The 23,302-nt window shown below is 38.1% G+C and overlaps 1 protein-coding gene across 4 annotated transcripts in view; it reads left to right on the top strand.

Annotated features, from left to right (window-relative positions):
* The window catches only part of ZFAND3 (zinc finger AN1-type containing 3), a 173,046-nt gene that overhangs the window by 26,696 nt on the left and 123,048 nt on the right, over positions 1–23,302 (top strand). The window lies entirely within an intron of this gene.

Genomic DNA, 23,302 nt, shown 5'->3' with positions numbered 1-23,302 from the left:
GTAATGATATAAGTTTCTGTGTTATTTGAACAAATAGCCAGGCTTCATGGGTTAAGCACAATCTAATAGCATTTCAGTATGGTATATCACTTGAAGCAATATCATTTTGGCATTTTATCAAATCTCTCTTCAAAGGATATGTTTTTAAACATAATTTTACTTTACAGGAGATATAGTTTTACACTCTAATATCCTGATTGAAGTAATGTAAACATAACTAGATTCTCAGAGATGAGTATCTTGTATAAATTTACGCCATGATGTTTGGGGTCTTTGTGGTTTTTAAAAATTAAGTTTTATTCTTGCTCTCTTTTAATTATTTTGTGTGTAGGAAACTAGTATCTTGATTTTACTGTGCAGGGTGATGGTATCTTAGATTAAAAAGTCATACTGTCTTAGTTGCTGAATGGTGCTATGTATCAGGTTTTTCATTTGTTTCCAGTAGCAGTACAGGATCTCTGAGCATCCTAAACTACAAACCAGTACATCACTAAGTTTATTTGTCAACATCTCCCTAGTGAGATCACCCACCCACAAGATCTCACTTATATATAATAAGTGAGATTATCCATATCAAAAATATCTGAGGAAACCTGAAATTAACCAATACTGTGAAAATAAATGACCAGTGAATTTTACCAAAGGCCTTTTCAGCATCAAAAGAAATAACAGCTATCTATCGGAGTTTAAAGCAATCAAAACTACGACTTATTAGCTCCCTACCTGTTTTTGATAAATCTTGTCTTGACTTTTTGTAATTTTTTTGCTAAACTAGCTTTCAATATTTTGATTAAGTAAGTAAGGATATAGGGTGGTAGTTAACACAACAGGTATGATCCTTACCAGGCTTAGGTATCAGGGTAATATGGTCATCATTTAATGATGAAGAGAGGGAGCCAGATTTTAAGATATGTTTGTAAAGTTAGAGTAGTCTCAGCGCTAACAAACTAGAAAAAGCAATTGGAAACCCATCAGGACTATAAGCTATATATATCCGCAGAACTGTTGAAAAATTTTAAAGTTATATCTATGGGCAACGTATATAAATTACTGCTTTCATCTTTGATAGCTGAAATAACAGCACACTGCTGTTGATGCTTATGGCATACCAAAATCTTGTTGGGGCATTCCCTATGTTCCAAAATTGCTTGCCATAGGCATGTCAAAGCAAATTCAGTTTGTTACAAGAGAATATTATTGAATTCATAGTTAACTTTTTGGAATTCTTCATAAAGTTGTTCAGATGGAGAAATAGCAAACATCAAATTGAGATACAAGAGCTTTCAGGTTCTTGTTTAATAATTACTTTTTATTTTAAAGTCTTTGTAATAAAAAGAATAAGCAATGAGATATGGACTATCATATTTTTTTTTAAAAAAAGAAATAGTTTCATACCTTGGCAATGGTTGATATTCCTAGCCTTTTACTATAAAAGGAAGTAGGAGCAATTGTGTGTGTGTGTATCAATAGAAAGGATTGCATTCTTAAACTAAAAAAATAAATAGGGAGACTCTCTCCAGTGTTGCAGAGTTATTTCCTCAGAAATATTTTCTAAAGTTTGAATTGGGACTAAAATCTAAGTGTTTTACCTTAAAACAAAGGGTTTTTATTTCCTAAAGACTTTGATTTTTCCATTAAGTGATAAAACCAGGGGGCATTAGTGTTTACAGATTATTTTTTATATCTTCATTTTGCTTGGCATTTATCCGTTTAAGTTGCTTGTTCAAGTCTCAGATGGTGGTCATGAATCAGAAGGTTCCAGATTGGATGTTGAAACTGCATAACTGACTTGGCAAAATAAAACTTCAAAATGTCCAGAAGTAGTGGAAGACAAGGTTACTCTGTGAGAGATACTTCCAAATAAGGGGGTTTCATTATGCTGAGAGAATATAGTATAGGTAGAATGCTTTTGTTTTCACTGCTATATATTATTTATTCATAATCAATTGCTGCATTATTAGAACATTTTGTTTTCCTCATGGATTTCTCTATTTCCCTTTCTTCTTTCTCTCTCTCTCTCTCTCAGTGTTTTTCTTCATATCCCTTGCTTTCCATTTCTTTAATTCTCTCTTACAGTGAGGTTCCTTAGGGTGGCCTTCAGTGTTTGTATATCTAAATTAAGTAATGTTCAGTAGTTTTTTGAGTAGCAGTGTTTTAGTACAGTTGGCCATCCTTATCCACAGACTTTTTTATCTACTGATTCAAGCTTCCACAGCTTGAAAAGTTTTTTTAAAAAAGTATAAATTCCAAATAGCAAATTGATTTTGCCATTTTATATGGGGACACCATTTTGCTATGCCATTATATTTAATGAGCATCCATGAATTTTGTTATCCACGGGGGATCCTGGAACCAAACCCCACCTGGTAACAAGGATCCACTGTATATGATTTATTTGTACTTTCTTTCATTTTGTACCTGTAATAGGAATTGGCAAAGTGATACTCATAAGATGTTTTTGCATAAAACCCTCGTATTTCCTAATCATTGGTCATGCTTGCTAGGTCTGAATAGAGTTGTAATTTAAAACATTTGGCATTTGCCTTGTTTCCTACTTTTCTGTATATTATATTAGTAGACTGGACACACACACACTCCTATTATAAGCTCAAGTGGTGGCACTTTGAAATGTTGTTTTACATATCGCATAAGTATTTGAAATTATTTTGCCACTCTCTCTGTGTAAGCACCACAAAACACAAAGCCATTTTGTAGATCTTTATGTACCAATTCTGAAAAATGTATTCCAGTTTGAAACAAAATGTATGTTAAGCACAACTGCATAAATCCATGTCTCTGCAGTTCACTATCACATCATATCTGATATCAGTGTATTTTGCTGTTTTGTACAGAATATGTTGTGGCCTCCAGTATCACTAAGTCTACTACACAGACATTATACTACTATATAAAATCTTGTCTTATGATATAAATGCCAAAAGGTTCTGCCATGGTCATGCCAACAATGGAGAGGTCAGATAAGAATTTCTTCAAACCTTTAGGATCTTTAGAATGGGTATTGCATGATACACTGGGGAAGCTTCACCAAAGTCCAGAATGTTCACATAGTAAGCTCATTCCATTCACACACACACACACACACACACACTTCTAAAGCTTGATAGTGGCACTTTGTGAAGGAGAGTGTGAAAACAGTTTTAGGAAACATAAGGCAGTGAAGGGAAAAGGTGGGTGAGAATAGAGAAAATGAAGAAATTGCTTTGAAAACCTATTCTATTTCCTCCACAGAGCATTCTGCTGAGATTTGCTTCAAAAAGCTGCTGAATTCCTTGTGTACTTTTGAAATGAAGTCCTCATGAAGTGTTAGAGCAATAAAAATTGCTATTGTGTGCATGGTGTTAGAGATAAAGACACATACATTCCAGACATATTGTGTTCTGCTTCCCACCAAAAATGCTAAAGTGGGGAATATTCATCAACAGTAGCTGCATTTGTCTTCCCTGTGATGAGTTGTTGCCATGCTAGTGTTGCTAGTCTCAGTTCTCAAATTGGCCATGGAAGGCATTTGATTCAAAAAATACCTGTCAGTCCTTTATAAGTCTGCAAAGGACAAGAGAAGCAGAATCTTAGGTAAAAACACGGCAGAAAAGTCTCCTAAATAAAATAGGTTTGGGCAGTGTACAGTGGAATGCTATGAAGAATATAAAGTACACATGTTAAAGCAGTGGTTCTTAACCTGTGGTCCAGGGACCTCCAGGGGGCTGCAATGTCCTCAAAGGAAGTTCACAAAGGCTTGAAGACTGCCCTCCCCACAGCAGAGTGGCAATGTTGACATGAATCAAGGCAAAGGTTGGCTGGCAGGGCCTGCTTGTTGCTGTTCATTCACTTCCAGCTGCAAACTGGTGAGAAGAAGCCGGAGAAAAGTCTTCCCTCCCTCTGCAGCACTTCTGAGGGAAGGTTTAATAGATGGTATAATTGTTAATGGTTCAGTGCTCAGGTATTATTATTATTATTATTATTATTATTATTAGAGTTTTAAATCTTGAGTTAAGTCTTGGGGTTCCATGGTAATAGATAGATAGATAGATAGATAGATAGATAGATAGATAGATAGGGGCCCCCTCAAAGCCTAAGAACCATTGTATTAAAGCATTCATCTTAAGAATGTTAACTTTATCCTGAATGCTTAGTTTAACTGTCACTCATATCCACATCAAGAGAATTTTAATCTCTCAATTTAAAACAAATATGTGTATTTAATAGAATAATTTACATCCCACCTTTCTCCCAGTGTGGAACAGTATTAGTTCTTATGCAGGCATATAATCTCTCACCATAGGTTTTGTTGCAGCATTTACATATAACTAGACCTGCAGGGCAGGCATTTTATGACATTATCAGCTGAAGAGTTGTAAACAGTGTCCTTTGTTTTCAGCAACTTGCAAAGGGGTTTGTGCTATACATAAAAAGAGTAATATTTTTAGTCTCAGAAATTGTATTGATCACAATTATTTTTACAGGGGAGGTGGGCTGACATCTACTCAAATATGTTGTGGCTCTGCGGTGTGAATTGGGGCGAACTCTTTATTTTGCACCAATGCCCCATGTGGACGGGCAGTTTATGCCCTGAATTTGCTTGGGATTCTCAACAGGATCAGGAAAACCCACTTAGTACAAACTTGTTGTTGTTTTTTTTTAATTTGTTCAGTTAAGAGTTAATCATTTAAAAATGATCTTGGGGGATCAATATTCTAAGATAGCAAATAGCATTTGAGGACTAATGACATTGTTAGTTGATAAATAATTGAAATTATAGACTGAACAGTCATAACCTTGGATTTAAATAAATTTAGACAAAGTAGTGGCATAGAGAAAAGAACCCAAACTTTATCAACCTCAGTGTAGATTATTTAGATCTAGAAGGAAAGAACAAAAGCTTATAAGTATATAAAACTTTTACTTGTAGTATTTCGCATAAGTCTGTGAATGTCTATATTCTGCCTAATTGCAGCTAGTACAACTTCAAGCATAAATTAGATATCAAAGGAGAGAGAGGGAGAGAGATCACTTCTCTGCTATGTACTTCTCTTTAAATGAAGAAAACCTGGAAAGAATCCCATTTGTAATCACTCTTGATCTGAAGATGAAAAAATCTAAATCTGTTTCAGAAACTCCAACCATAAACCCAAGGCATTTAGAATTGCAAAAACACCAAATTGTTGGTTAATTTTGTTGACTGTTTTTTTATCACCGAATAAAATAATGGCAGGATCATGAATGAATGAATGAATGAATGAATGCTGAGATCATGCCTTTACAGCTGTTGGCAAGTATTGCAGCTAATATTTTAACATCAATATTCTATAGCAATATATATATATATATATATATATATATATATATATATAGTTTCATACATAGTTTAATTGGTCTTTTTGTCTAGACTTTGGGGCTGTACGTACAGCCCCTTAGGGGCAGCATGCGCCACCCCTTTTCTAGCTGGACAGGGGCTTCAGTGACCGCACAACCTGGCCCCGATCCAGCCTTTCCAGGGCGCAAAAAGGAGCTGCAAAAAGTGGCTCCTTCTTGCACCTTGGAAAGGGTGCAGCACCAGAAGAGTGCCATGATGCTGTGCATCATGTGGAGCGGCACACGGTGTCATGACACCCTAAGGGTGGAGTCGGGGCGTGGGTGCAACGCCCTGACTCTGTGGTCATCCTAGAGGCCTTTGTTATTAGGAACATTAGGAGTTGTGTATGTTTGGGGGAACTCTGTGTTTCTGTGAAAGGATTTCTGTATTTTCTGTAATAAGACAAACAATGGCCCGTAAGGATATCTCAAAAAGATTTTGTCCATAACTGCCAGTCTTTTCCTATTATTGTACTGGATGCATTCAAAGTTTGCACAGAGCCAGGTTGCACATGCATTCTGTCTGTAACATAGATCCCTCTGAAATGGGAATGGGACCATGGTTGTGCATGCATAGTTTTCCTGGTTTAATCCCCAGGTAGGATTAGGAAAAAACGTCTGAAACTGTGGAATTGCTTCCAGTCAGTAGACAGTAGTGAGCTAGAGAAATCGATGATCTGATTTAGCATAAAACAGCACCATAGTACAAGGATTTGGTGACAACAACATCATGATAATAGACAATGGCTGCAAATTACAGTAGAATGATTTCTGATTATATCAGATTTGAATGAAACTGAATGGCCTGATTATGAATTTTGACCGAAATGTCAGACTAAACAATTAACCAAAAGATAGATCCGTTTACAGAGGAACTTCAATCCAAAAGAATTCATTTTGCAGTACTGTAATATGTATTTCTTCAAATCTGATATAATAGTTCCTATATTGAAAACTAAAGCAGACTGCTGCTATTAAAAAGTTGGCCTGGGCATAGTGCTGGGACTATGTGACCTCTTATAATATCTGCAGCTTGCTTCTAAGTGCAGTTCAAGTCATTAATTCCTTTTTAAAGGCCTAAAAAGTTTGGGACCAGGCTACTTGAAGGACTGTCTTCTCCCATGTAATTTTTTTCATCCCTTAAGGTCAGTTCTAGTATATGTCATTGTCTTCTGACATATTGTTGGTGTCAATGTGTTAAATTGCTTTCTCCTTAGGTGTAACTATCTGTCTCAAATAACTAGCCTGCTTTCCCTTCTACGTTCCCATAGCAGTTGAAGACCTTTCTGTTTAAACAATCATTTAAATCTGTTCTTGTTTTATTTAGTGTTAATTTTACCTTTTGGTTAGTTTGCTTTCATGCTCCTTTTGGTTTTGTAATTGTGTTTAAATTATAAATATTGTTCTTATATTTTGTAACCTGCATTGAACAAACTCTTTTTGGAAGGGAAAAACAAGCCATCTATTTTTGTTATTGTTCATTGAAATCAAGGTGAATTTGACTTATGGCCTCTTGGTGAATTAGAGACTTCCAGAGTGATACAATACAGAGGCATAGCCATGCTAGTTTGGAAACAAACCCCAGTGGATACCAAGGGGCCATTGTATATCCAGAGAATCAAACTACAAGAAATTAAATGGCACCTAAATATTAGGAGGAACATCCTTACAGGAAGAGCTACTTGAGAGTGGCATATGTTGCCTCAGAATGTGTTGGGGTCTCCTTCTTTGGAGATTTTTAAACAGAGACTAAATGTCTATCTGTTGGGAATGCTTTGTGTGTTCCTGCATGGCAGGAAGCTGGACCGGATGGCCCTTGTAGCCTCTTCCAACTTTATGATTCTATAAAATGAAGACGAACGAGAGAGTGGTAACAGTTCTGGAGGAAGAGGGGGATTCTTATTCAGAAAATACAATGAATGAGAAAAAGAAGAAGATGGGATAATATATGCATGTCTGAGCTTACTCTCTTGGGAGGGATTTTGTTTATTTCGTACAATGGTGGAAATTTCATGAGAGACCCTGTGTTAAGTATAAATAGATATACTTGATAAAGTAATGATTGGGTCATATTTGACTTTCTTATAATTTGTATGATCTTTGGGGATTTGGTGCTTGCTGTGCAAACTATTGAAAAGAGATTAGTCTACATGGATCTTTGAAAGGTTGGAAAATATCAGATTAAGAACTACACCAATTTCAAGTATTTTGAAGATAAAGTATCGCTGTAGGTTTTTTGTTGGGTCAGTTGGAGGAATAAATTAGAAAATATATGGGAGATTTACATAGCATATGATTATATCAGCCAGCTTGTTATGTAAAAATGTAGAGCCATGTTCATTTTGTAATAGGAAAAATTGTTAATTCATAGGTGGGGGGGGGAATTACTGAGTAGAAAATGTATGAATTTATTGTAAGAAAAAAAGATTAGAAAAAAGTCACTGAGTAGTTTTAACAAAGATTGGGAACTAATGATGGTATTTTAAAGCAAAATTAGGGTAGATATTAGGATTTGAAGAATGGTTGGATGGAATAATATGGAGAGGCTTAGTTATTTCATACAATGGTATACTATTGCTGAATATAGGATATAGCAATGTTTTTTTAAAATGGTGTCACGTGTATAAAGTTCATTTTTTAAAAAAATTAGGATGAATCAACCAATATTATGTGAATGTTAATTTTGATAACATCTCCTGCACCTGTATATCAACTTGTACTATCTTAAAGTGTGAGAAAGTGGACCTATTTTACATGTAGGATGTCTCCTGTAATATGCTATTTTTTTGCTAGTCATTTCTTACACAGGTGTCTCAACATATGTTGGGCATATCACACATTAGTTACTTATTGAGATGCTGCAAAATAGGTATATAATCTTTGGATGAGGACAACTGTGTTGTTTTTGCTCACACCCTTCAATCCAAAAATAGTGTGGGTTTTTTCCATTGAAATAACCCCGTGATAGGTTTGCCTTTCGGTCACTACAATAAGTAGAAAATTAGACAAGGGAGATTAATTTTTTTAAGTGGTTTCCTTTTGATATTTTTTCCATTATTGACAATACAGAGATTGCCTGTTATTTCTGTTTAGTGCCTCACTAAAATTATTGAACTTACTTGATAGTCACTCTTAATTTAAAAACTTACATAGCTGTTGTATGCACAGGTGGTCTCACCTGACAACAGAATTCTCTAATAGAATATTCTCATCAACATTGTTGCTGTCTAGTAGTCTCCGAGACATTTTACCCAGAAAGGTCCAGAAGCAGCAGTGTAGGGCAGATCAGTAGACAGACAGAAGTAGTAAATAAAGCTTGCCAGTGTTATGAAAATGATCAAATTCTTGGGGAAATTGTGGTATAATGCTAAACCAGAAATGCTTCAAAGTCATTTGGCTATGTAGGCACCACCCTCTTGTTTGTACTTTGCATCAGCTGAGAAATTAGCCAAACCAAGCAGTTATCAGAAGCTAGATTTAAACGTGGCACATAATCCAGCCTTGTTTAGTTTACATGTTGGTGTAGTTTAGGGAGCAGCTGAGCATTGTTTCTGTGTTTATAATTTCTATGCACATAAGGAAGCTATGATTAATTGCAGCTTCTTTGTTATATCCCTGCTTATGTAAAAGGAGGAGTGAAAGTGGAGTGAGGGGACTATAAGTACCTGTATGCTATTTTAGGCTGCATCAATAGAAGTATAGTGTCTAGATCAAGAGAAGTAATAGTGCCACTGTATTCTGCTGTGGTCAGGCCCCACCTAGAATATTGTGTCCAGTTCTGGGCACCACAATTTAGAAAGGACATTGAGAAACTGGAGCGTGTCCAAAGGAGGGCGACAAAAATGGTGAAGGGTCTGGAAACCATGCCCTATGAGGAACGACTTAGGGAGCTGGGGATGTTTAGCCTGGAGAAAAGAAGGTTAAGAGGTGATATGATAGCCCTGTTTAAATATTTGAAAGGATGTCATATTGAAGAGGGAGCAAGCTTGTTTTCTGCTGCTCCAGAGAACAGGACCCGGAACAATGGATGCAAGCTACAGGAAAAGAGATTCCACCTGAACATTAGGAGGAACTTCCTGACAGTAAGGGCTGTTCGACAGTGGAATGCACTCCCTCGGAGGGTGATAGAGTCTCCTTCCTTGGAGGTCTTTAAACAGAGGCTGGATGGCCATCTGTCAGGGATGCTTTGAATTGGATTTCCTGCATGGCAGGGGGTTGGACTGGATGGCCCTAGTGGTCTCTTCCAACTCTACGATTCTATGATTCTATGATTCTATGTATTTTTGGTTTACTGTTAGTACATATGCCACCAATGGATCTCATTTAACAGCATTATCTTGACTGTGTGGTTGTTTGAGACTGTTCTGTGAACAAAAAAGAAAGCTGAAAAATAATGGTTTTTCTTTTGTCTTGTTTGGCAATTCAGCCATATAATTCCTGAATCATAACCAATCACATTCATGTTTGTGAGTGGGGCTGGGCTAACATGAAATAAAGGTTTTTATATTTAGAAGTATATACATCAAGCCAATGTCTACCACTTGCTAAAGCATTACTCATATTGAAAGGATTTAAATCACTTTATACAGCAACAGTTAATCACCACACATGGTTTATTCCTTTATCAAATACTTAAGTGGTAAGAGAGTTGAATAACATGCCTAATATAGCAAGCATAGGCAGAAAATCAGCTAATTGTTATCTTTGGTCTGGAACATGGAACATGGAACTATATTGGTTGGTGGCTGAAAGCTTGTTTTCAGATTCTTGTGTTCTTTGTGGTCTTTGTTGTGGTGAGCGTGCATATTATTGCTTTTTCTCAGAAATGCTAGTTTGCATTTCCCATTTTGTCTTCGCCCTTCTTCTAAGGGATTCAGGAGGATCAAAAGTCAATCTATAATTTGATTTAAATAGCCAGGCAAGAAATTACTCCGGTTCAGATTTTGAAATTCTCTTTTATCTGCTGTATATCCCTGAGGGATGTGTTGATTATAGATTGGAGTAGTGCTGTTGCTGCATCCCCTCCCTGGGTGGTCAGCCAGGACAGACATGTTGTTTTCCTTACACATCCAAGAAGCTTGTCCACTTCATCGGTATTTACAAACTCAAAGTGATCCAGTCTAACGTAGTCCATGGAGTCACTGGATGCCTCTCTTATAATATCTTTTGTAATACCGACATCAAGATCAACCCTTATCTGAGAGATTTTATCAGCGAAGAAGTCGTTGAATAAGTCACAGCAGGTTTTAGTTGGTTCTAAAAGTGGGTTCAGGGTGGGAGGACGTATTTGCGAGCTGCAGAGAAATGTGGCTGTAGAGAGACATAAGATTTCAAAAGCCTGCTTTTTTAAAAAAAAAAAAATCATGAAGCATAGAATGCAGTTTTCAGTAGATGGGCAGTGGCACAAGCAAGGAAAAGCCTTTGGTGGGAGGCAGGCTGGAAGGAGACAAGTAGCACCAGAAGCTGGCGAGTGATAGGACACAGGAAGAGTGGCCTTGTCAGCAGTGAGCATTGATGGGCAGCTCGAAATCCAACTTGGTCACCCCAACTTCACCTCTCTGTAGCCTGCAAACAGGGCACCATTTTAGGGACCAGATTATTGTACAAGAGATCTCCATGGAGCACTCCAGCCACCTGTTGCTGCTTTTGTCTCAGCAGTGCAAAACATTAATGGCTGGCTGGCAAACATTCCAAAATCAGATCTCTCATATTAAATAAAATGTAATAAATGTAATAACTTGATGTAGTTGTTTGTCACATCAGTGCATAACCACAGTGTTAATCAGGAAACTAGTATAGGTGGATTTGCATTTTTTTTTTGTTTGGTTTGGTGAGCTGGTGGGAATTTTGAGTCTTCCATGAAATGCTTATAAACTGACAGTTTTTTTGCATCTACATGAGCAGGTCTATATTTCACTGAAGTTGATGAGGGAGTGCACAGAATAAGGAATAGTGAATGAGATGAATAGGTTCTGCCCTCTCCCAAATGTTTGCATATCACACTTCTCTGTGTTGTGCCATGTCAGAAATTAAAAAGAAGCTTTGTCTCACAGTTGCACACAATGTCTTCACCATACTTTGACATGTTGCCATTTTATACTAGTGAATTTTAACAAAATACTTTCCTTGAAAGGGGAAAGTGTTAAAAGGGGAACACTTGACAATGTGGATGGCATAGTTTGCTGTATCGCTTGGCCAAATGTGATTGCTTTTTTGTTGCCATGATATTTTCATGTCTCAACTATAGAAATTCTTCACTACAGGCAAAACAAGAAGTTCAAAAATAAATTTTGAGTTAACCCTAGTTTATGCCAAGTGATCACATTTGCGCATGTTTTGTGCATTTTTCTTTCCGTACTTTGATTTTATATTTTTATTTAGCATATTAACATATTTAGAACTTTTTTCTTAAAAGTGCAGATTAAAGAGCCAACTTTTTTTCAAGCATACTATCTTTATGAACTCTTTAATTAAACTTGGCTAAATAATTTTTTCAACTTTATTTTATCTTTTTATTGGGAACCTGAAAGGGTGACCTTAAGACTGAATGCAAGTGTAAATGCTTTTGAGTCCCGCAGTATCTAACAGCCATATTACATGGGATAGTTTATTGCCTAACAGAGTTTTCTTGGCAAAGTTTATTCAGAGTTGGATTTGGTGTTGCCTCCTCAGAGGCTGAGAGATTATGACTTGCCCAAGGCCATTCAGTACTTCTCCATGACTGAGAGGGGATTCAAACTCTAATCTTCAGATTTGTAGTCCAACACTCAAACCACTACACCATGCTGATGCTCACACATGCAGTTCTGGCCAAGAAAGAATAATTTTGAGAATTTCAGTTTCCACACACCTCTGTGACTTATAAACCATACGAAAACCGATCAGCAGTAGCAAGAAAAATAGTCTATGGAGCTGTTAGGGCTGTTGCTGTTTGTTGGCATCCCCTTTTCTTTAGTGTTTAAAGAAACAGTTTAAACTGAGGTGCTGAGGTAGTAAAACTGAGTTGAGCACTGTAAGAGCAGGTGCTCTCTACTGTCTGTCACTGCCTGCTAAACTTACTGGAGGGTAGGATAGCACTGGTGCCCCACTGTAGGGTATGTTTCCAGGGGCTTTCTAAATCTATCCTATATACTCAATATAAGTAAAATTCATATACAGTCTGCCTATGCCATATGTGAGCTTAGCATTTGTGGACCTGACCTCATGCAGACAGCAAGCCCCTGTGGACAAAATGGTGCTGGCGCCATGGCAAACAGGAGTGCACTGCCATAGGAATCCATAGGATTCCAGCATAAGTGGTTTTTCCCATATGTGCGTGTGTGTGTGTGGGGGGGGGGGGGGTTCCCCGGAACAGATCCCAACATACAGGAAGCGCCCACTGTATAAGTTGAGGACAGGCTTTAGGGCCAAATTTATGAATTTTGATATGACGTGTGGCTAAATCGAGGGTAAAATTTAGGGGCATGTAACAAAAGATCTAAAGGATGAAGCAAATGGGAAAAAAGCCCAAGAATTTGCAAAATTTCAGTAGTCATAACTTTATACTCAGATGGATGAGAGAGTATATGGATGGGGGGTGGGGGTGTCAGTGCTTCCATGACAGATTACACTCTTATCCTTCACCAGGGGCTGATTCCTTTTTTAAAATAAGAGTTAAAGTGCAATACTTAGGTGGGATACAGACCGCCCAAAAGGGTGGTCTGCCGCTGCCCTAGTTTGCTGCACAAGAGAGCCGCAGCGGACAAACGGCACGGCTCCCTCGCACAGCAAAAAGAAGCCGCAAAAAACGGCTTCTTTTTCGGTGCCATTGTGACGCCGCAAGGCGCCAATGGTGCACTTGCGACGTCACAACCGCACTGAGCCATGCAGACACTAGGCGTCCGTCACGTCAAAATGACAGCGCCCATGTGTATAGGACACCGCCATTTTCACGCCCTTGTCATGTGCAAGGGGCGAGGGCCGTCTAAAAGTGCCGCCCCTCACATGTGACGACGGCACCCCATAGGGTCCGTCTATAGAGCACCTTAGTTTGATCTGTGGATCAGTCTACTCAGTTTTTTTGAGCCAGTTTTTTGACTAAAATTTCTAGAATTACATGAGTATATACAATATGTGAAGACACACCCAACTAAAGGTGGTGGCAGATTTGGGTGTGCAACGCTGGTACCCTGGTGAGATCAAACTCTTTTACCCAAAAAGGCTCTGAAGCTGAATGTAAAGTTCAAAAAAGGGGGAAGTTTAATTTAAAGAACAAAAATAAAGAGTTTTCTCCTCCAGCTCTAAATAACTTGAAATAAAAGATACTTTACAGACTTTCAGCAATCTTCAGGGTGTCATCTTTCTGGGTCTGATCTTGGTTTGATCTCCTCTCTCAATGGAGCTGGTGCAGGGTCTTTCAGCTCCTGATCTTTTTGTCTTCTTTGATGCTGGTAACTAAATTGACTAACTTGTTTCTGGTAACTAAAATTGGCTAACTAGTTCCTGGTAACTGATTCGGCTAATGTGTAAGAAATGCCCTTTCCGGCTGTCTAGGCCTGTTTGCCACCAAAAGACAGCTCTCTGCCTGCTCACAGCAAAGACTGCCTCCAAACTAAAAGCATCTAGCTAAAGCAGAGCTTGCTGGGAAAGGGCAAACCAAACCTGGAAAAATGCAGGGGATCCTACAGCTCCTCCCACAACTAATATAATGAATTTTCCTACACTAAAATATTCTATGGCCTGAACCAACATGAAAGAAAATGCAGGGGGAGATTCAAATAGTCCTGGCAGGACAGCACACAGTAGATGCTGATTCCACATTCAATTTGTCAAGACCTTGCAACTATATTAGAGACAAGTGTTAGAAAAGGATGTTGTTAATTATATGGGTTCTTATGATGAATTCCATGTTTTGAAATCAAGTCTCAAGGAAAGTGTAGATGTACCCCCAGTAGCATTAATTCTAATACTTGATGGATGCTGAATAAGCTAGAAATGTAATGGGAATTAAGTAGGGAAATTGCAGTCCCTTTCACATGTAAAGCAAAAATCGACTCCTCGTTGTTGGCTGTTGCAAAGACATCAAAGATTGGAGCTAGTTTGGGAGGATGGTCAGCAGTGTGGCCTGGTATTTATTGTGTACATGCATCTACTTCACATGTAACACATGAAATAGATCGAATAGTAAAGTGTTTTAAGGCTACTGTCTTTTACACACTGTGATGAAGACTCATTGAGCTCAGTAGGGCTTGCTTCTGGTAGATCTGGATAGGACTGCACTGTGACTTTTGGTCCTGAATTAGATATGAATAATTTGAAGTATAAATAATTTGTCTGACAAATGTCATATTTTACTTCAAGCCTTTAGTTTACAATTAAGATTAGGTAAATGGGGGTAGCATAATATTTTCCATAGACTTGTTTGGAGTTAACTTTTCACAGTGTAAGACAAGCAATCTGTTTTTGTTACATGGAGACAAGCAGTGCAGAGTAGAAAGATTTGAGCCAGAAAGAGATGTTTCCTCGTTAGAGCACATTATTAACCCGGATGAACTCTTGCCCAACATTTTTGTTTCATATAGGATGTTTGGTCTAGGTTGAATCATGTTCTTTGGTAAGCTTCCAGCTTCCAATTTAATGTTAGCATTTTTTGATAGTAATACAGGCTGAGTATCTGGAATTCCAAAATCCAAAATCCTTCAAAATCCAAAATGAGTGGCTGAGATAGTGATGTCTTTCCTTTCTAATGGTTCAGTGTTTGTTTCACGCACAAAATTATTTAAAAATATTACATATAAAATTACCTTCAGGCTATGTATATAAAGTGTATGCAAAACATATGAATTTCATGTGTTGAGTCCCATTTCCAAGAATCTCATATATGTACTGTATATGCAAAATCGAAAAAAATCTGAAATTCAAAAACTTCTGGTTCCAAGATTTCAGATAAAGAAGACTCAACCTGTAATACTGATATTATTTTGATAACTTACTGAGTGATATTTCTCAATAGTCTTTAGGATTGTGAACTGATGTATTATTTCCACATTAATTTGTTTAGTTGATTACAAAAAATCAGTGTACATGGTTTCCAGCTCAGTTATACAATCCTGCCACTTGGTATCCTCTGGGGTTTAGTTCCAGCCCCCCCCCCCTTCCAATAGATACCAAAATCTGTAGATGCTTAAGTCTCATTAAGTTCAGTGGCATAGTAAAATGGTTTCCATTATATAAAATGGCAAAATCCAAGTTTGCTTTTTGGAATATATATATATAATGAATATTTGCAGACTTTATCCATGGATAAAGAATCTGTGGATATGGAGGGCTGTCCATAGTTCGAAATCAAACCCTTTTAAAATATTTTATTTTTCTGTTCCTGTTCACAGTAAAACAGTAGAACAAAAATAGCTTAAAATTTCGCAAGTGTGCTCTTAACTCACCACCATATAATCAAATAGCTCCAAGCATATAGTACTTTCTTAGGTATAGGCTTACCACAACTGTTTCTTAATGCTACATTATTATTATTATTATTATTATTATTATTAAACTTTATTTCTAAAGCGCTGTAATTATACACAGCGCTGTACAAAGTCAGTAAAATTAAGGAATATATAAAAGCCTGCCCGAGGCGTACACAAAATGAGTGCATATGCTGTTAATATCAGTTCTTCAGCAGAGAAATAGCAGTACAAACATTACCTGTAGGATGGTGACTCCAATGTAGAAACGGCCACTGGTTTGATCTGAGTATTTTTATCTGTAATGTTGCCTGTTGATTTAAATATTCCATAACCATGGATTCAACCATCCATGGCTTGAAAATGGTGTCCGTTATATAAAATTGCAAAATCAAGTTTTGCTCTTTGGTGTGTGTGTGTATACTTTTACAAGCTGTGGGTGGATGAATCTGTGGATACGGAGGGCCAATTTACTACATAATCCATCACTTCAGTTACTAAGCATCTCATGTCAGGCAAGATGCCTAAGCAACTCCTGACAGTTCTGTTTTATGGTTGCTCTTAACTGGTATTTCAAGTTCTATAAGGTCCATTGCAATGTATAACTGGATATTTTTGGCAGTTTTTTTGTTTCTAAAAATATATTGTTTCATAAAATTAATGCAGTTGAATAGTAACAGTACACTCCTATAAGAATATTTCAAAGTTGTAATTCAGTGCTGGAGAAGAAAATAAACTTAGTAAATCTGTCTAATATTTAACAAAAAATAGAATTTTGGCATAATTCTGGATGCTTTTTTAAAAAAGCACTAAAAGGAAATTTTATTTTGTTTGGTATGTCTTAACATTATTATGATTAATAATTCCAATTATTTACAGTTTAGTCTCCAGATTTACACCATGTCCTAGTGAATCCAAACATAGGCAAGCATGGAACCATCTCTGTTGGCTCCCACCCCCTGTACAAGGCACCTTTTATATGTTCCAGATAAAGTGAGGTGTTGTGTGTATATGCAGGTTCAGTCTTCTTTATCGAAATGCTTGGGACCAGAAGTGTTTGGGATTTCAGAGTTTGTTGGGTTTTAGAATATTTGCATAAACATAATGAGATATGTTGGAGATGGGGCCCACTGTAAACATGAAATTCATTTATGTTTCATATACACCTTATGCACATAGCCTGAAGATAATTTTATACACAGTATTTTAAATAATGTTGTTCATGAAATTAAGTTTGTGTACATTAAGCCATCAGAAAGCAAAGGTGTCATTATCTCAGCTACAGCCATGTGGCCCATTTTTGATTTTGGAATTCAAAATATTTTGAATGTTTGAATTCTGGACAAGGGAGACTCAACCTGTAATGATAAATGCGTCGAGTTTGCTTAGGAAATAATATGTGTGCATATTCTGAAATAAACATCTATAATCTTTTGTTTGGACTTGCTGATTTATATGCTGCTGAAGAAGGAACAGTCTGGAACAGATAAGATTTGAGTTATATAACTGTACAGTATGCAGGAATTGTAATGACTTGATACTGTAGATCCTTTATCATAATATTACACAGGAGGGTACATTCCATTCAAATTTTGGTTGTGGGTTTCCCATAACTATCTGCCCAATGTTGAAACAGTACCCTGAACTAGATGGGTCTGGACCAGCACTGCTCTTATGTATAATGTATATTATTGAAAAGCACGTTGAAAGTGTGGCAACTAAAGCAATATTATAAAATGGTCTCTTCATTACAAAATTGGGATGAAGGAAAACAGTAGAGACAAGACCTGTTTGCCTATACAGTGGTGCCTCGGGTTACGAAATTAATTCGTTCCGCTGTCAATTTCGTAACCCGAAAGGCTTTCGCAAGCCGAATCCCCATAGGCGCTAATGGGGAAAAGCCGCGATTCCGTGTGAAATCGCGCAGAAAAGCACCAAAAGTTTTTTCGTAACCCGAAAAAACTTTCTTAACCCGGAAAATTTTTTTTAAATTATTTTTTTTCGTATCCTGAAAATTTCGTAACCTGGGTATTTCGTATCCCGAGGTACCACTGTATTTCTTATTTTTCTCTCCCAAGGCCACTAACCTTCCTTTACTATTTGTTTCCTGTATTGTTCCATTTCTGCAACTCTCGCCAAATGTTGTCATTTATAAATTAAAAGGAGGTTTACATTTAAGTACAGAAGGAATTAAATGAACATGAAAAAGATATATTTCATCCTATTTTCATTCACAGCAAAAAGTTCACAGGTCAACCTTTAATGATACAGTGGGTCTTTCCCTTATGTGGGGGATCTGTTCCAGACCCCCCCCCCCGCATAAGGGAAATACTGTGAATGTTCAAGCCCCATTTAAAACAATGAGGCTTGTGCATGTGGTGTGGCATGAGCACCATGGGAGCATGTGCCATTGCCACTACTGGAGCGCGGCTTTCATCATAAGCTGAAAGATGCTTATGGCATGCCTGTGTATGACGCTGTGTTAATTTACTGACAATATCTGTTGTATTACTTTCAGGTGCTTCAATACTGTACAACATAAAAAGTTTGTTTATGTAGTTGTGGTCTTACAAGACATGTGAAGACATTCTTAGATTTTACTGTCTACTCTCATTGGATCATTCCTTCATATAATGCAAATCCCCAAGATGATTCACGATTCAGGATGGCAGCCAAATCTTTGTCACTTTCTGTCTTGTACAATTTGGGAGTACCCCTGGACTCATCTCTACAGTTGTCAACTCAAGTGAATGTGATGGCCAGGAGTGCTTGGTACCAGCTTCGGCTGATACGCCAACTGCGTCCCTACCTGGACCAAAAGGACCTTGAATCAGTGGTACATGCACTGGTAATCTCTCGCTTAGATTTCTGTAATGCGCTCTACATGTGGCTACCTTTGTACCAATTTCGGAAGCTTCAATTAGTTGAAAATGCGGCAGCCAGATTGGTCACTGGAACATGCAGGTCAGACCATATAATACCGGTGCTAAAATCCCTTCACTGATTGCCAATTAGCTTCTGGGCGTAATACAAAGTGTTGGTCATTACCTTTAAAGCCCTACATGGCTTGGGCCTGAGTTACTTGAGGGAACGCATCTCCATACACAATCCGCCCTGCACTCTCAGAACATCTGGGAAGAATCTGTTAGAATATTAAAAGACCAGGTTATCAACAACTTACCACAGAGCGTACACAGCCATAGCCCCCAAGCTATGGAAGAACTTGCCGGAAGAGATCCATTTTATCACCACCTTAGCTGTCTTCAAGAAGGCACTTAAGACAGATCTCTTTCAGCGGGCCTACCCAACCGATATTTTATAAAGAACCAAGGAAAACTCCCACTTCTGCTTGCAACTGTGTATTTTAGATGATGATTTTATTGTTTTGAACTGTATTTTTTGAGCAGTGTTATTGTTTTACTGTATGGATTTTAGATGTTATTGTTTTATGGTTCTAATCCCACCTCGATCCACAGGAAGAGGCAGGAAATATAAATAAAATTTATTATTATTATTAGATGGGTTTTCCAAATGCATAACTATCTCTTATTTTGGGGTGGAACAGAAACAATCAAAGAGGTACGGTAAGGAAAGAAATAGATAGCTCTTTAGACTACAATATTCTTCTTTTTTAAAAAAAACTTTTGTAAAGCTTATGCTTGGAAAATATTGCCTCTAACAGAACAAAGGTAGAATTATCAGGGGTAAATGCTGTCCTTCTCCAGATATTAGTCAGTCCCATTTTTGGACTGCTTTTTCAGTTTTTGGCATATATGCTATATAGAATTAACAGTTACTATAGTAAATAGGCTACTACTGTTTTGTGCTATCTAGCTAGTTTTTGGTTTATTTTTATAGCGATTAGATTTTTTAAAGAGAGCAATTGCTCTGCTTCTCTGTGTGGATTCTTGGATTGACTCTTAAATGGACATTGACATTACCCCCCCCCCCTCTCTTTGTAGTCACATGAAGTGCTGCATGTTCTTCATGACATATTGTTTGTCTAATTGTTTTAATCTTAACTTGTTAGTACAGTTCTTGTTAGTACAGTTAAGCCAGACTGTCAGCTCATTAATAATTTAGTATAAAACATGACAATCTGCTTCATAACAGACTGTACAGTAGTTTGTCCCTTTCAAGGACATATTTGAAAATACTAGGAAAGTAAAACCCACTTGTTTTATTATTAGTTAGAATCATAGAATCATAGAATCATAGAGTTGGAAGAGACCACAAGGGCCATTCAGTCCAACCCCCTGCCATGCAGGAAATCCCTTTCTCAGCGGCGGCGACCAGGGAGAACGGGGCCTGACCTCCTCCTCCCTGGTCGCCGCCTCTCTTAAAGAGCCGGCTGCAGCTTGTAGGCCCCTTGGCCTCCAGGAGCAGCAGCCGGCCATTTTGCGGTGGCGGAGACCGAGGCCGCGAGGAGGACGAGGCCAAGCCTCTTCTCCCTCGCGGCCTCGGCCTCCGCCGCCACAAAACTGCTGGGTGCTGCTTCTGGAGGCCAAGAGACCTCCAGGCTGCATCCGGGCCACTTTCAGCGGCAGCGGCGGCGTGGCGACACAGGTAAGGAGGGAGGGAGGGAGGGAGGGAGGTTAGGAAGGAGGGGAAAGAGGAAGGAGACTTTTCTGTCCAATGGCGGCGCACGTGCACGAGCGCCGCCATTGGACAGAATACTGCTTTGAGCATACGCGGATTTTGGTATACGCGGGGGGGTCCGGAACGGATCCCCCGCGTATACCGAGGATCCACTGTAATAGTTTTTCATGGTGTTGCAAAATTGAAAACCTTCCAATGTAAATTTTGATTGTTGTGGTACGTACTTATTCTTGTTTCCATCGCTTCTTGGTAGTTATTAACAAGTATGGATTTCTTGGTACCATAGATTTTACTATTAAAAGTTTGTAGGTTAATAAATGGTATGAACTATTTTTTACTTTTATTAGACTTTATAGTTCAGTATTATATGGCTCTTCTCTACCCTTTTAATCTGCTTTTCAAAAGAAAATAATGAAGATTTAGAAATGAAAGCTATCCTCAACACTAGGGGTAGGCAAAGTATGGCTCGTGGGCCACATGTGGCCATTGGGACCCCTAATTGTGACCTCTAAACTCATGAATTAAAATAAATAAATTTGGGAGTGATTTCTGCAGAAAACTTTGCTCAAACCACAGCAGTTTGCCTCCCCATACCCTTCAAATCTACCCAAAACAGGGTTTTTTTGGGGGCGGGGGAATCAACCAAAATAGTGTCTGGGAGTGACTTTGCTCCACTTTGGACATAGAAAAACACTCCATTGCAGCCTGCCAGGAGGGTGCAGGGTGGAAAAAATGGTCCCTGCCTCCTGCCACAGTTTCCAACCCCTTCTCCATACAATTGAAAATATTGATGTCATAAATACAAATTATTTGAGCTCTGGCTTTTCTTTTCTGGTCCTGGGCTTTAATGGCTTCTTGGGGAAACAGCCATATTTTAAGCTACTTTAAACAGTAGCTTCTGTGCAAAAAATATAGGTGTTGACTTGGTCTGCTCTTTTAATTGCAGTTCTTGTGAAGGTAGATAAGCTATCTTTGGTCCAAAACACACCACAGAAATAATCCAGTTTGGGGATGCTTTAACTGTCCTGGCTCAATGCTAGGGAATTCTGGGAACTGTAGTTTTATGAGATATTTTGCCTTCTCTGTCAGAGAGCTCTGGTGCCACAATAAACTACAGTTCTCATGATTCCCTAGCACTGAACCAGGGCAGTTAAAGCAGTCTCAAATTTGATTATTTCTGCTGTGTGTTTTGGACCTTAGTTGATAATCTATTCGGGGTGGCTATGTAGGCCATGCAGCAAAATGGAAAAAAATATCTCAAATTCAACAAGTGATACCTTTACTGAGCCAGCACCAAAACATAAAATATATTATGCACATTTTTAAAGCTTCACTGGCTACTTCATCATTCAAGATGTTAAAAATCATACAGGAGAAAAATGGGGATGATGATAGCTACTGCTACATTCTGTCTCAGATGATTGTCAGTTTAGGTGATATTGAGGGATTTCAATGCAGGCAGAGGCCATTCTCCTTATTAGGCATTTGAGGACTCTGGACAAAGAGCAATAAAATACAGATAATAAAATTTCATCTCCATTAGCAACAGTAAAGTAACTTCTCTTGAGGTCCAGTTGTTATCAAAGTTGAATCTTAGACCATATACAATGGTGAATGCAACGGTCAAGAGTGCCTGTTATCAGCTCCGGCTGATACGTCAGTTGCACCCTTTCCTGGAGCTGGGTGGCCTCGAAACTCTAGTACACGCACTGGTAACCTCAAGACTTGATTTTTGCAATGCACTCTACATGGAGCTACCCTTGTGCCTAGTCTGGAAACTTCAACTGGTACAGAATATGGCAGCCAGATTGATTACAGGAACAACTAGGAGTGACCATATTACACCAATATTGAAATCACTCCACTGGCTGCCTATTCGTTTCCGGGCACAGTACAAGGTGTTGGTCATTACCTTTAAAGCCCTCCATGGCTTGGGCCCAACCTACTTAAGGGATCGCCTCCTTCCGTATAATCCGCCCCACACCCTCAGATCCTCTGGGAGGAATTTGTTGCAGTCCACAAAGATCAGATTGACTGCGACCTCCCAGAGGACTTTTTCCGCATTCGTTCCCACTTAATGGAATGGCCTGCTGGACGAGATCCATCAAATTACGAACCTAGAGAGCTTCAAGAAAGCTGTCAAGACGGATCTCTTCCACCAGGCCTTCCCGGAATAGAAACCGTCCACGTAACACTTCCCCCACAGACATATATAAGCGAAGACTCTGCCCACCGTTATTTTATTATTTTATTATTGTTTTTAGATTTTATCGTCTGTAATTTTAATGGATAGAATTGTTTAATCCTTTTTAAAGGGGGGAATTGTATATATTGTATTTTTTAAACATTGTACGCCGCTTTGATTGTGGTAACAAAAAGTGGGATATAAATTAAACTTTTATTTTTATCTATTTATTTGATAGATATTTGAGTTGAATGCATTTGCAAACTGGGGATGCGTCTCTTCATTTCTGTCTTCAAACATCAGTTTACTTGTGTTTATTCCTGCCACTTAATAAATATATTTTAACACGTTTTGTCTCACTTCTTATTGCGTCAGGTAAATCCCTTCTGGCTCTGAATTACATTAATGCTGATCTTATTCGAGCAGAGACTATGTGCTGGAGAAAATATTCATGTTCTTTGCACATTAAAGTCAAGTCATTCTCTTGGGTAAACTATGAAACTATGAATGAAAGCTTGCATTCTTTCTTGCTTACATAATTTTAATTTTGACAGCAGCTGTGGTGGGAACAAGTCAGATACGTTTTCAGGTCATCATAGCTGCCCTGCCTAATTCAAACAGCAGTCAAGCGGTTTGATTTTCTCTATTTTTAAATTTTATCAAACACCAAACAAACATACACTGGATTGACTTAAGATATGAAGGT

The sequence above is a fragment of the Sceloporus occidentalis genome, unplaced genomic scaffold (genome assembly GCF_023333645.1).
Source record: "Sceloporus occidentalis isolate IW3139 unplaced genomic scaffold, rSceOcc1.0.p SCAF_6, whole genome shotgun sequence".
Classification (NCBI taxonomy): Eukaryota; Metazoa; Chordata; class Lepidosauria; order Squamata; family Phrynosomatidae; genus Sceloporus; species Sceloporus occidentalis.
Note: the sequence above shows the minus strand (reverse complement) of the source record. Positions and strands in the feature narration are given on the sequence as shown.